At 47.1% G+C, this 15690-nt stretch overlaps 1 long non-coding RNA gene across 1 annotated transcript in view; it reads right to left on the reverse strand.

Moving 5' to 3' along the window:
• Window positions 1-15690, reverse strand: part of LOC308459172 — a 142176-nt gene that overhangs the window by 71094 nt on the left and 55392 nt on the right. The gene's annotated exons all lie outside the window — the stretch shown is intronic.

The following is a 15690-nucleotide window of genomic DNA, read 5'->3' on the forward strand; positions in this document are numbered from 1 at the left end:
AACTGTTCCGGCTTCCATTTATGGTTGGGTTCTGGGTTTTTAAAAAAACTTTTGAAGTGGAAATTGAGTGAATATCAGGCCCTGGCTTTCTACATGTTTGCTCGTTGAGCTTCCAGAATAAGAACATAAGAAGAGCATGCCTAAACCAGGCGAATGGCCCATCTAGTCTTGTATCTTGTGTACACACTGGCCAGCCAGATATCTATGGGAAACCCGCAAGGAGGATTCGAGACCGACAGCACTCCCCTCTCTTGTGGTTTCCTGCAACTGGTATTCAGAAGCCTTGTTGCCTCCAGCTGTGGAGGAAGAGCATGGCCATCTTGGCTAGTAGCTGAAGTGAGGGACATGAGGCAGGAGTTGGTAATGCAGGTGAGCTGCACACAGGTGAGCTCAAGCAAGCTGCCGGCCAGCTCTGTGGAGGCTCCTTTTATTGACACAATATGCAAACCCAGGCAGATACATTTTGGGCTGGGACCTTTACTCATCTTCCAGTCCCGAGATTGTGGGGTGGTACAAAGTTATTTTGGCACCTGTTTCCACCGCGGCATTTCCCCCTTGCACAATGTATGATGAAGGAGACAAAGGTCTCAGAGATAAAGGTCACAGACAGGACACCGCAGATGACTGAGACCACAAAAGGTTAGACAGAGGGCAAGATGTTCAGACAACTGTGGCTTTATCTGTGAGGCGGAGTGTGCTCCGCACCCAGCGATCATTCCTACAAGTAGCCATTGATAGCCTTCTCCTTTATGAATTTGTCCAATCCTCTTTTAAAACCACCCACATTGGTGGACATCACTGCCTCCTGGAGGAGCAAGTGCCATAATTTAACTGCACACTGCATGAATTAATGCTGTACTTTCTTTGATCTACCCTGAATCTTTCAGCATTCAGCTTTGCTGGATGTCCGTACATTCCAGTCTTATGGATGATCATGCCTGGTGAAAGGGCATGGGCTGAATGTGCAGTGTAGTGGTTAGTGCATGAGGGGCTAGGAAGTGAGAGACCAGGGTTCGAGAGACCAGGGTTCAAGTCTCCCACTCAGCCAGGAAGGACACTAAGTTACTTTGAGACAATCAGTGCTTCTCAAACTAGACCTGCTGGAGATAATGATGATAATCATAGATAGATAATTTATTACAGTCAAAAACCAGCTCAAATAACACAATAAAAACAGCATTCATAAAGCTAAAATATACAATCAGAGCAAATTGCAGCAATAGCCCATGAGTTAAAATTGAAATATATACATACACCTGTACAACTGAGATTTGGGCTACCATAAAAATTGACCCTGAGGCGCCCCAAAGGGCGACTTCAGCATTTCCCTAGTAAGCTATTTTATTCTAGAGGATGATCTGTGCCTACAAATCTGGGCGCAGAATCTGGCTAACATAATGATAATGATAATATATTTGTGCCCCAGCCACTCTTAAAAAGCTTCCTTATACAGGGCTGCCTTCAGATGTTTCCTAAAAGATATATAATTACTCATCTCCTTGGCATCTGATGGGAGGGCATTCCACAGGGTGAGCGCCACTACCGAGAATGTCCTCCGCCTGGTTCCCTGTAGCTTTACTTCTCGTAGTGAGGGAACCACCAGAAGGCTCTCGGAGCTGGACCTCAGTGTCCTGGCTGAACAATGTGGGTGGAGATGCTCCTTCAGGTATACAGGGCCGAGGCCATTTAGGGCTTTAAAAGTCAGCATCAATAAGCATTGATTTCAATGGGTCTTCTCTGAGTAGGACATAGTTAAATATGACTCACAGTCTCTCAGCTTGCCCTGCATCACAGTGGAGATGGGAAGAACCATTTATGGCACCTTGAGCCATCAGTCAGTCAATCAATCAATCAATGAATCAATCATCCAGCCATTAATTAGAAGACTCTGGAAGATGAATGGGGTGAAACGGTGTGAGATCTTGGCAGCAGCCAAATAATACTGGTACAAATATACCTGGGACCTTCTGCATCACCACTGATCTATGGTCCTTCTCAAAGACACCTTACCCAATTATTAAAGTAAGGTAAGAGCCATCCCCTGTCAATTCCACCTACCCAATTTTCAAGGACAATTTCATTTTGCCAGTGAATTGCCAGGGTAGAAAATGCATCTGAAACGTTGATCAAAGCTGTTGTCTCCTAGCTTCTCAAGGTCATGTCCGGCAATTTATCGCTCTCAATATGGCGGTTTAGTTCATGGATAGAAAACCATCTATTTTGGTTTGACCCCTTGCAGGTCAGGATGGGAGAATCTGTCTATCTTGGTTTCTCTCCATTTCTCATTTTTCTAACCCTAAGTTTAGTCCTCCACCTAACTTTGCAATTATTGTTGTGAAAGTCATCATGGAACTGCCTCTGCATTTTAGTGTGAATTTCCCTTAATGTGCACCTTTTTGCATGAATCTTGCCTATAATACATAGTTTTGATGGGCAATTTCCCCTTGGAAATCCCCCAGGTCTGGATTTCGAAGGACAGCTATGTATTGTGTATTGCTTCAGAAAGTGTGAACTACATACGCTAACCTTTAGCAAATGTGAACGGAATCAGCTTTCTCCTCCATCCCTACCTGCAGGTCATAGAAGGCGGCCTTAAACAAAGCCAGGTCACTCATGTCTCTTTGCGCCAATACTAGACATCTCAAGGATCTCACGCAAAGAGAAGCCTTTCCCAACACATCAGTTTCAGATCCTTTTCAGAGGGCTGAGCCTCCGACCTTCTTCATCCAAAGCACAATCTCTATCCCTGAGTCACAGCCCCTTCCCTTCAGATTTGGGCCCCACTGCCATAAAACTCCATGTCTTTTGGCAAACAGCCCCAGCGCAAATGAAGCCTTGGACACTGGTCCACCACCCCCTGGGCAATCACCTAGTCACCTATATCCCCAATCCTCTCTTTTCAGGATATCAGGATATTGTTGCTATTTTGTTTTACAATCTAAAAATCCCTGCCTAAGTTTCTCTGGGGGATTTGACCAGAATTGATATTACTAATGGCTATGATGTAGTCTACAGTTAAGCTCACTTAAGTCTCCACATATTACCAACAGTTTACAGATGAAATCATTTTATGTATAAAAATGGAGGTGATTGGTAGTGCATGCATTGCAATAATATTTTTCTCTGCAAAAAAAGGGGGGGCTACTGCCCGGTTTGTACATATGGAGCTGCTTTATCAGAATAATTGGCCACCTAAGAACATTTAAAAATGCTGGGTCTATCCACGAATCCACCCTATTCCAGTATCCTATTTCCAAAAGTGGCCAGTGAGATTAATCTGGGAAGCTCAAGAACAGGGGGTGAAGGACATGACCATCCAATTATAATGCTTGTCCCATTTCTACATCGGGAACTGAGGTATAGTACTTCAGAACTTGAAGGCTTAGTTAAGAACCTAAGAACATAGGTGCAATGCTGCTGGATCAGGCCAGCAGTCCATCTTCTTCAGCATCCTGTTCTCATTGTGATTGCCCCCCATGAAAACGTCTCGATTTACCTGCCTACAATTTGGCAGACTCTATCCGTTTGGGAGGTCTGTTTTGCCGGCAAATTTTATCCACTTCTGCGAAAAGTGAATGGGAAGGGAACAGTCCCAAGCAACAAGATGAATTGGGAAAACAAAGAACAGTTCTGTGACAGATTGGGTGACTCCCCAAAGCTCATGTTGTAGATACAAGTCAAATCTTTGTGTCTGGTGCTTACTCCTAAACCAGCGTTTTCCAAACTTACAGTGATTATGCACCACTTTTGAAAGCTTAGTCCAACTCTACAATTCTGTGATTCTACGGTTTTCCTGTATTGTTCAGCAGTACAGCAGTTGCCCTGTAGGTTCGATCACCAACATCTCCAAGTAGAGCTAGGAATGTCCTCTGTCTGAAGCCCCGGGGAGTCACTGCCAGTCAGTGCAGGCACTACTAGTGTTGTTGTTGTTGTTTAGTCGTTTAGTCGCGTCCGACTCTTCGTGACCCCCTGGACCAGAGCACGGCAGGCACTCCTGTCTTCCACTGTCTCCCGCAGTTTGGTCAAACTCATGCTGGTAGCTTTGAGAACACTGTCCAACCATCTCGTCCTCTGTTGTCCCCTTCTCCTTGTGCCCTCCATCTTTCCCAACATCAGGGTCTTTTCAAGGGAGTATTCTCTTCTCCTGAGGTGGCCAAAGTATTGGAGGCTCAGCTTCAGGATCTGTCCTTCCAGTGAGCACTCAGGGCTGATTTCCTTCAGAATGGAGAGGTTGGATCTTCTTGCAGTCCATGGGACTCTCAAGAGTCTCCCCCAGCACCAGAATTCAAAAGCATTCATTCTTTGGCAATCAGCCTTCTTTATGGTCCAGCTCTCACTTCCGTACATCACTACTGGGAAAACCATAGCTTTAACTATATGGACCTTTGTTGGCAAGGTGATGTCTAGGTTTGTCATTGCTTTTCTCCCAAGAAGCAGGCGTCTTTTAATTTTGTGACTGCTGTCACCATCTGCAGTGATCATGGAGCCCCAGAAAGTAAAATCTCTCACTGCCTCCATTTCTTCCCCTTCTATTTGCCAGGAGGTGATGGGACCAGTGGCCATGATCTTCATTTTTTTTTTATGTTGAGCTTCAGACCATATTTTGCACTCTCCTCTTTCACCCTCATTAAGAGGTTCTTTAATTCCTCCTCACTTTCTGCCATCAAGGTGTGTCATCTGCATATCTGAGGTTGTTGATATTTCTTCCGGCAGTAGACAATGCCTATGCTCATAAGAAAAAGGCAGGCATATGTCTGTCAAAGAGCTTGCAGGTTGGAACAGCATATGAGGAAGATGGAGGTGAGAGTACATAGGGAAGGAAGATATGTTCAGTTCAAGTTCATTCAAGGCTACCTAGGAAATCTTGCATCGATCATCTCAGCATTTTGGTGCCAGGCCTTTGCTTCCCAACCCCCCCCCCCCCCGGTTACACCTCCACCCCAGGGCTAGACCTGCTAGAGGCCAAATAAATAGAATGAATGGATATTCCTTACAATCACATGCTTGACATTTCTTGCTTCCCATCTACTTTTTTCTTGTTTGACAAGGCCCAAACTCCAGCCAAAAGCTGCCGGGGACTTGGCTGCCCCTGCGCGAGACATAACAAAAACGGGGAGCTGGTTCCCTCTCCCCCGGCGTAACCCTGGCGTGCGATGGGTAGCCCAGCTTGCCTTACAGAGCGGGACAAGGAGGCTATAAATCCCGACACGGTATATTTATTGAAAAGTGCAGGGAATGAGGCTAATCCAGATAATGAGCCTGTATTTCTCTCCAACGAAAGGATGAGGAGGGGAGAAGGAAAAATACGAAGGAAAAAAGGCCGGAGCCAGGAGAAATAAATCCAAGTCAGATTTCACAGCGTACTCTTCTTCTCAAATTCCTTTTCCTCACATAATGGAACTGATGGGCAGGGAAAGGGAGAGGGGCCCAATCCAAAGGAGAGAGAGGAGAAATGCTTTGAGGCTAAGGGCGATCACAGCTCCTCAGCTGGTTTACCGCTCTAAGTCAGGGTCCCAGTTTTTCTAGATTGATCTGTGTGGCGTTTGCCTCCTAGGTGGGTCATAAGGAAAGGGTTAATTGAGTGTGATGTGATTGGCCAGTGGGAACCCAAGGGGAGGAGTTAGAGTTGAAGTTGGAGTTGTGTGGAAGTCAGTTGGGAGTTGGAGAAGGAAGAGGGAGGATAAGTCTGTGGGTTGGTCGAGTTGTGTTGTGAGAGAGTGAGAGGAACTGTTAGGTGGAGTCAGATAGATAGTTGGGATAATCAGTTTGAAGTTGGTAGGAACATATAGGTCCATAAAGAAACTAAGATCAAGAAACTGCCAAGAAAAATTAACTGAAACAATAAACTTGTTCATGCCTATAAAATAAACTTGATTATTTGTTAATGTTAACAACTGTCGACTCCATGCGTACCCGAGAGAAATGGGTTGGTGGCAGCGGAAGAGGCAATCACAGTGGTGGCACAGGGATCGATAGACCGTCAAACGTCTGGGGACCCTGTGTGATCGCCACTATCTCCAACTTCTCTTTTCAGCCGTATTGCCTGCTTGTGACGTGCTGGAACTCCTTCACCTCTGCCAAATCCCTGACCCCATTGCTGACCCCCAGTTCCCTTCCCTTTACACCTAGCCCCAAAGCCCTTGCCTCTCTCCTTACACCCCAGCCCCTCACAGCTCACGGCAAGCTTCCCATCCCCTCATAATAATAAATAATAATAATAAATTTATTATTTATACTCCCGCCCATCTGGCTGGGTTTCCCCAGCCACTCTGGGCAGCTTCCAACAAAATATTAAAATAAAACAAACCACAGACAATGCTCTCTTACAACAATTGACCTTGTGGACGTGCAAGTGCAGCTGAGGATTTCGTGCACAGGGGGTACAATTAGTCTAGGAGCATGGGTCTTGCAGATAATTATTGTGGACACATAAAGTTTTGATTTAGCTCACCCCAACTTCCATCCCCTTGCAGTTTTCCCCCAACTCCGGCATTCTTGTGCTACCCCTGTTGCTGAGACCCACTGGCAGAAGGGAGGGCGAATGAAACCATGAAAGCCTCCCCCTTTCATTCATCCCCCACTGCCGCCATCTTGGCCAGGAGCAGGAAGCCCCCATTTCTTCACTTGGGGGTGGTGTGTGAAGAGAAAAAAGAGTTTTCACCCTTCACCCCCCCCCTTTCATCAGCAGTGGTGCTGTGCACGAGCAATCAATCAGCAGTATGATCCTAGGCAAGTCAAAATATTGGATAGAGAGAAATATAGTATATAAAGAAAGCATAACAGTATATAGAGGAAACAAAATAAAAATAAAATAAAATAATTCCTTCCAGTAGCACCTTAGAGACCAACTAAGTTTGTCATTGGTATGAGCTTTCGTGTGCATGCACACTACTTCAGATATCTTCTTCAGGTATTTTTTAATTTTTTTAAAACAGACCATAAAATTTGTGGTAAGGTAAAGGTAAAGGGACCCCTGACCATTAGGTCCAGTTGTGGCCAACTCTGGGGTTGCAGCATTCATCTCGCTTTATTGGCCGGGGGAACCGGCATACAGCTTCCAGGTCATGTGGCCAGCAGGACTAAGCCGCTTCTGGAGAACCAGAGCAGCGCACAGAAACGCCGTTTACCTTCCCGCTGGAGCGGTCCCTATTTATCTACTTGCACTTGACGTGCTTTCGTACTGCTAGGTTGGCAGGAGCAGGGACTGAGCAACGGGAGCTCACCCCGTCACGGGGATTCGAACTGCTGACCTTCTGATCGGCAAGTACTAGGCTCTGTGGTTTAACCCACAGCGCCACCTGCATCCCATAAAATTTGTTGTAGTATCATGCAAAAATGACAAAAAAAATAGTTGTGGTGGAGGCAAGGGATGGGGCCCACGGACCCCCTGAGTGTGTTCTGTGGACCCCCTGGGGTCCCCGGACCCCTAAGTGGGAGCCACTGGTACACAGTATATAGGAGAAGCTGCCCAGAGACTTTTGTTCCTTGTATTGGGACTGTAAAACCATCACGTGGGTATCACTCCTACTCTTAACACAGGCTTCCCTCACCCTCCAGGTGGCATCCGACTACCACTACCACTACCACCATCCCTGACTATCGACTTCCCTGGCGAGGGCCGATGGCACAAAACGATCTTAAAACCCCAACCCAGAAAGACCAGTAAAATGTCCTGGGGTTGATCCGTAATTGCTAATAAGTATCACTTTTCATATATTTGGGCTGTTATTTTTATTTTATTTTTTTATTTTAGAAAAAGACCTTATGAAATCATTTCGACTACTCATTAAAAACAACTTCCCAGTGGTGAGCCCAAAGTATAGGCGCTGAAGGAGCAAGTTCCTCCCTTGGAAAGCGCAGTTTTGCTTCTCAGCTCTTTTTACTGAGTTATTCTTTGGTTATGTACATGGCCATTAAGTTTTTATGAGGGACCTTTTATGAAAGGGGGTGGGGGGTGTCTCAGGGCTGCTTTTCCACATCCCTGCCTTGGCTGCGCTTGCCACTTTGCAAAGTGGGGGGAGCACTCACAATGATTCTACCTGATCTCAGCCCAGGAGCATGTGACGTGCAATATTTTGGATTTCGTACACCTCCTCCTCACCTTTCACTTCTGATCAATCTCTTTGGCGTGTGTGTTTTTAAGGCAAATTTTCTTTGACCAGAGCATGGAACCCAGCAATGGAGGGGTAGAAGGGGCTTTTACAAATTACTTAAAAAGACAACACAATGAATTGGACTCCTTGGCAGGTTTTGAATAAACATACACAAATTTACTGATTGTTAACATAGTAGACAGATAATATAAGGATTTACACAATTTTACAGTATGCAGAGAATAATAGGTGTTGAGAAATCAGAGAGAGGAGCTGAGGGAAGTCTCAGGGGGGAGGTTTTGATGGGGAGATGGGAAAAAAGAGGGGGAAATAATGAATATGATATGTTTTGATATTTTGTTATCTTGAAATTGTTAATAAAAAACTTTAAGAAGGGACTAGGCACTCTGTTCTCTCCCCCCACCAAAAAGTATTTATTTGTTTACCACATGAATAGGCAAACTAAGGCCCAGAGGCCGGATCCGGCCCAATCGCCTTCTGAATCCGGCCCGCAGACGGTCCGGGAATCAGCATGTTTTAACATGAGTAGAATGTGTCCTTTTATTTAAAATAATAATAATAATAATAATAATAATAATAATAATAATAATTTATTATTTGTAACCCGCCCATCTGGCTGGGTTTCCCCAGCCACTCTGGGCAGCTTCCATAGAAACCAAAAATACAGTAAAATATCACAGATTAAAAACTTCCCTGAACAGGGCTGCCTTCAGATGTCTTCTAAATGTCAGGCAGTTATTTATCGCTTTGACATCTGATGGAAGGGCGTTCCACAGGGCAGGCGCCACTACCGAGAAGGCCCTCTGCCTGGTTCCCTGTAGCTTTGCTTCTCGCAATGAGGGAACCGCCAGAAGGCCCTCGGCACTGGACCTCAGCGTCCAGGCAGAACGATGGGGGTGGAGACGCTCCTTCAGGTATACTGGGCCGAGGCCGTTTAGGGCTTTAAAGGTCAACACCAGCACTTTGAATTGTGCTCGGAAACGTACCGGGAGCCAATGTAGGTCTTTCAAGACCGGTGTTATGTGGTCTCGGCGGCCGCCCCCTATCACCAGTCTAGCTGCCGCATTCTGGATTAGTTGTAGTTTCTGAGTCACCTTCAAAGGTAGCCCCACGTAGAGCGCATTGCAGTAGTCCAAGCGGGAGATAACTAGAGCATGCACCACTCTGGCGAGACAGTCCGCGGGCAGGTAGGGTCTCAGCCTGTATACCAGGTGGAGCTGGTAGACAGCTGCCCTGGATACAGAATTGACCTGCGCCTCCATGGACAGCTGTGAGTCCAAAATGACTCCCAGGCTGCCCACCTGGTCCTTCAGGGGCACAGTTACCCTATTCAGGACCAGGGAGTCCTCCACACCAGCCCGCCCCCTGTCCCCCAAAAACAATACTTCTGTCTTGTCAGGATTCAACTTCAATCCATTAGCCACCATCCATCCTCCAACCGCCTCCAGGCACTCACACAGGACCTTCACCGCCTTCACTGGTTCTGATTTGAAAGAGAGGTAGAGCTGGGTATCATCTGCATATTGATGGATACCCAGTCCAAACCCCCTGATGATCTCTCCCAGCGGCTTCATATAGATGTTAAAAAGCATGGGGGAGAGGACGGAACCCTGAGGCACCCCACAAGTGAGGGCCCAGGGGTCTGAACACTCATCCCCCACCACCACTTTCTGAACATGGCCCAGGAGGAAGGAGCAAAACCACTGTATAACAGTGCCCCCAGCTCCCAGCCACTCTAGATGGTCCAGAAGGATGTTATGGTCGATTGTATCAAAGGCCGCTGAGAGATCCAGCAGAACCAGGAAACAACTCTCACCTTTGTCCCTAGCTCGCTGGAGATCATCAACCAGCGCGACCAAGGCAGTTTCAGTCCCATGGTGAGGCCTGAATCCCGATTGGAAGGGATCCAAATGGTCCGCATCCTCCAGGCGTGCCTGGAGTTGTTCAGCAACCACACGCTCAATCACCTTGCCCAAGAATGGAAGATTTGAGACTGGGCAATAGTTGGCCATACTGGCCGGGTCTAAAGATGGTTTTTTAAGAAGCGGTTTAATGACCGCCTCTTTCAGCGAATCTGGGAATGTTCCCTCACAGAGGGAAGCATTCACCACCCCGCAGAGCCCATCGCCCAGCCCTTCCCGGCTTGCTTTTATTAGCCAGGATGGGCAAGGATCAAGGAGACAGGTGGTTGGTTTCACGCATCCAAGCAGCCTGTCCACATCCTCGGGGGTAACGGATTGAAATTGATTCCATGCAACTTGACCAGACAGAGCTCTAGCACTCTCCCGCCCCGGCCCTGCTCCCACGGTGGTGTTTAGCTCCTTCCGAATATGAGTGATTTTATCTGCAAAAAACTTTGCAAAATCGTTGCAGGAGATCTTGGGGTCTTTACAAGGCCCCGGTGGTAAAGGTGGTTCCATTAAATTGCGAACCACCTGAAAGAGTCTCCTGCTACTATTTTCTGCAGATGCAATAGAGGCGGTGAAGAAAGTCTTCTTCGCCGTCGCTATCGCCACTTGGTAGGCTCGACGTTGAGCTCTAACCTGTGTCCGGTCAGATTCAGAGTGAGTTTTCTGCCACCGACGCTCTAGCCGTCTCAGCGATTGTTTCATCGCCCTCAGCTCCGAAGAAAACCATGGGGCTGTCCGGGCTCCATGCAATCGGAGAGGGCGCTTTGGAGCCAGACAGTCGATAGCCCTGGTTAACTCCGCATTCCAGCGGGCCACCAGGGAATCAGCTGAAAGGCCATCAACATGGGCTAAAGCATCCCCTACCACTCTCTGGAAACCATTTGGATCCATTAAGTGGCGGGGGCGGACCATCCGAATTGGTCCCAGCTCCCTGCAGAGGGGAAGGGTCACGGAGAAGTCCAGTTGCACCAGGAAGTGGTCTGACCATGGCACTTCTTTTGTTTCACTTTTACTTAGTGTCAGATCACCCATGTCACTAGAGGTGAACACCAGGTCTAAGGCATGTCCATGACTATGAGTTGGGCCAAACTTATTCAGGGACAGCCCCATGGAGGCCATGCTTTCCACAAAGTCCCGAGCAGCCCCTTGTAAGGTCGTGTCGGCATGGATGTCGGCATGGACAGGGAATCCTTGGTGCAGCGGGGAGGTTGGTACACCAAAAGGAATCCTGTACTGCCCCTATTGCCCAACTTCCAGAACATGCACTCAGAGAACTGGATCTTCCCAGTAGGACGCCTGGTGCAAGCTAGTGACTTCCTAAAAATCACTGCAACCCCCCCCCCCGCCCACATGACCTGGGTTGCTGTGCGTAAGAGAAACCTGGTGGGCAAGCAGCGGCAAGGACAGGCCCATCTGCTTCCTCCAACCAGGTCTCTGTCACACATGCCAGGTCAAATCCTCCATCCACAATCAAGTCGTGGATGGCAGTGGTTTTATTCATCATTGACCTGGCATTGCACAGCAACACTTTCAGGTCATGTGGGTTTCCCCTGTTGATTCCAGTATCCATCCGGTCAAGGCCAGACCCAGAGGCAGGGATAGTCTTCAAACAATGACTAAACCTGCCCCCTCTGTAATGACATGGTCTGGTCTTAGCGTAACTCCGCCTCCTGCCCATGATCACCGAGATCGGATGTCCCAGTGCTTCCCCCCCTGTGGAACTTGTCCCAGCCATCATGTTGGCTGGGGAGCCACTCCCAGGCAGCCCTGATCCCGCCCCTTAAAAACAAAACACAAACTATACAGAACCAATAAAACAACTGGGCTGCATCAATAGGAGTATAGCATCTAGATCAAGGGAAGTAATAGTGCCATTGTATTCTGCTCTGGTCAGACCTCACCTGGAGTACTGTGTCCAGTTCTGGGCACCACAGTTCAAGAAGGACACTGACAAACTGGAACGTGTCCAGAGGAGGGCAACCAAAATGGTCAAAGGCCTGGAAACGATGCCTTATGAGGAACGGCTAAGGGAGCTGGGCATGTTTAGCCTGGAGAAGAGGAGGTTAAGGGGTGATATGATAGCCATGTTCAAATCTATAAAAGGATGTCACATAGAGGAGGGAGAAAGGTTGTTTTCTGCTGCTCCAGAGAAGCGGACACGGAGCAATGGATCCAAACTACAAGAAAGAAGATTCCACCTAAACATTAGGAAGAACTTCCTGACAGTAAGAGCTGTTCGACAGTGGAATTTGCTGCCAAGGAGTGTGGTGGAGTCTCCTTCTTTGGAGGTCTTTAAGCAGAGGCTTGACAACCATATGTCAGGAGTGCTCTGATGGTGTTTCCTGCTTGGCAGGGGGTTGGACTTGATGGCCCTTGTGGTCTCTTCCAACTCTATGATTCTATGATTCTATGATTCTATGATTCTAACAACAACAAAAAGGAACAGAACAATTATACTAAAATTAATCCCCAACCAACTATCCATCCCACCCACCCACCCCCAACAAAGGAAAAAAGGGAAAAAAAGGAATAAAAAATTAAATTGCCACCGACTGCTTGAGGACATTTTAAAGCACATTAACCAGGGAAGCAATGGCAGAACACTTCCCACACTTCCCCAAAAGTTTGTTCCAAATAAGGGCCTGGGCCACGCCCCCTGGGCCAGTTGGAGAAGGCCCTGGAAGGGAGCAGGCCCTGCAGTCCTCACCCAGCCGATGGTCTGAGGCCTCCCCGCAGCAGGAGTCCCTTTATAGCTGGGAGAGTTGGCCTGGGCCACGCCCCCTGGGCCAGTTGGAAAAGGCCCTGGAAAGGAGCAGGCCCTGCAGTCCTCGCCCAGCCGATGGTCCCTCTGCACCTCTGGTTTATTTGTGGGGCCTGCCTGGTGTTTTTACATGGGTAGAATGTGTGCTTTTATTTAAAATGCATCTCTGGGTTATTTGGGGGGCATAGGAATTCGTTCATTTCCCCCCCAAAAAAAATATTCCGGCCCCCCACAACGTCTGAGGGACTGTGGACCGGCCCCCTACTGGAAAAGTTTGGTGACCCCTGGATTACTACATTTATATACCACCTTCCTTCCTTCCAAGGAGCTAAAGGTCATGTTCATGGCGCTCCTCCTCATTTCATCCTCGCAACAACCCTGTGAGGTAGGTTACCTCAAGAGATGACGACTGGTCCGAGGTCAACCAGTGAGCTTCAGGGCCTGTCTCTCCAGTCCACTTTGAAAGGGTTCTGTGGCATTTGCCCATTCATTTGAAAAAATGTCTGTACAGGGGGAGAGAAAGGGTTAATATATAAACCAATAGGAAAGCCGGAGGCGGAGCCTACCTGTATATAAAAGGGCTTAGCCCAAGGTTTGAGTTAGTTGTTGGTGGTTAGCTGGTTGGTTTTAGTGGGTTGGTTGGTTGGGAAAGGCAGTTGGAAAAGCAGTTGGAAATAGAGAGAAAGCTCGTGCAGTTGGTTCTTAGGTGAGGGGAGGTAGAAGAGATAAAGACAGGATAAAATAAGGCTAAGAAGGTAAAGAGTAACAACGTTTGGAATGCAGTTAAAGTTTGTTTGTGTCTGCAATAAACTACACTGTTAACGTGAGAACCTGACTGAGATTAAGTGATTTACCGGGCAGGACCTGGTTGGTGGCAGTAGATTAGTGGTGTACAGGTCAATAGTCTGTGAGATGACCAGAGGCTCTGTACGAATGCCGCAAAATTGGTGGTAGCGGTGGGATAAAAGAATGGGCCTGTGGTGGGATAAAAGAATAGGCCTGTGGTGGGATAAATAAATACGCCTGTGGTGGGATAGATTTATACCATAGCTGTCAAGCGTCCCTTATTTGGCGGGACAGTCCCTTATCCCAGCGCCATGTCCCGCTTCTGTCCCTTATTGATGATGTCCCTTTAATAAGCTACTGAAGGTAATGGGGCCCTTTCTATGTCCAGCTGTGCTTTGTCAACAACAAATTGTTGCTGTTTTTTTGTGTTGAATATATGCTATATGGTAATTTATGGACCTAATAGGTATCTAAAGCCATTTGCACGCAACAAAATATGTATTTTATTAAAGTAATTGTTGATCCCTTATTTTGGCTGCTGATCCCTTACTTTCAAATCTGTAAGTTGACACCTATGATTTACAGTGGTGCCTCGCAAGACGAAATTAATCCGTTCCGCGAGTCTCTTCGTCTAGCGGTTTTTTCGTCTTGCGAAGCACGGCTATTAGCGGCTTAGCAGCTTAGCGGCTATTAGCGGTTTAGCGGCTATTAACGGCTTAGCGGCTTAGCGGCTTTAAGAAAAAGGAAACAAACTCGCAAGAACTCGCAAGACGTTTCGTCTTGCGAAGCAAGCCCATAGGGAAATTCGTCTTGCGGAACGACTCAAAAAATGCAAAACCCTTTCGTCTAGCGAGTTTTTCGTCTTGCGAGGCATTCGTCTTGCGGGGCACCACTGTATATGCTTGTGAATTTCTGCAGAAGTCACTTTTCAAGAGGATTGAACAAACAGGCAGGCTCTAAACACCCTCTCCGTATCCACCCTTTGTCCCTCCTGAAAAACCTTTATTCCAATCTCCGTTGTTTCCTACTCAAAATCTGAGAATCCCTCCCTTGTAACAGATGAAGGGCGTCTGGCTCCACCTTTCAAAAGGGAAAATCTCCTCCATCCCCCTGTATCGTTCTCCTGGAACCAATTCCCATGTGAAGAAGTCTGGGGATGCCACAATCTTCAAGATAGACACCTTTTCTTCGTACCCAGGACAAAGAGTTCACGACCCCTTTTTAAAAGTAGAATCCAAGGGGAACATGGAACACTCACAACTGATGCACTGTGAGAAACCTAATCCTTTTTTTTTTTTTTTAAAAAGCAACATTATTCTGTTAATTGACTGGAAAATCCATCTGTAGGTCTGATCTCTGTCCGGACAAGTCCTATAATTGAGGGAAGGGTACCACCCCATTCTTTATTATTACTGATTTTTTTTAAAAAAAAGTTTCAAAAACAAACAAACACACACTTCACGGCAGAGGAAGTTATTAAAGGAAGTAAGTTCAGGATGTAAGAGAGGCAATTGTTTCTGATAACAGACCTTTTGATGACTCAAGGTTCACGTTGCTGGTCTGGGTCCAGGCCTACTGTATCGCCCAGGGAAAGTTTATCTTCCCAATAAGAACAGACGGGAGCGAGGGGCAGATGTCTTCATGGCATCATTGTTGAGAAACGAGCTCGGGAAGGGAGATTGGCAGCGCCCTCTGGGTGGTCCAGCCCTTTGGGCATTGTTGCGGCTTCTGGGAAAATCGGATACATCCGCTGATCTGAATTTTCTCTTTGGGAGCTGTCATCCTCATCCGATCCCAGGGAGGGGGCAGGATTTTGCTGCTTCCAAGTCTTTGCTTTGGCTTACTGTATGAAAGGAACTCTATTCCTAAGGGCAGTGTCGCATTAACCTGGAGGTCTGCAACCTTTTGTGGGGGGGTACAATTTAGAAATCTAACATGGGCACCCATTACACAGGTGAAAAGTGGTGGTGGTGATGATAATAATTATATGCTGTCCAAATGACTAGGTGGCTTCCAGCATATATATAGAAACATAACAAAACAATAAAAACTTCTACAGGGCTGCCTTCAGATGTCTTCTGAAAGTTGTATATTTACTTATCTCCTTGACATCTGATGG

The sequence above is a fragment of the Podarcis pityusensis genome (genome assembly GCF_964106645.2).
Source record: "Podarcis pityusensis genome assembly, chromosome: 12".
NCBI lineage: Eukaryota > Metazoa > Chordata > Lepidosauria > Squamata > Lacertidae > Podarcis > Podarcis pityusensis.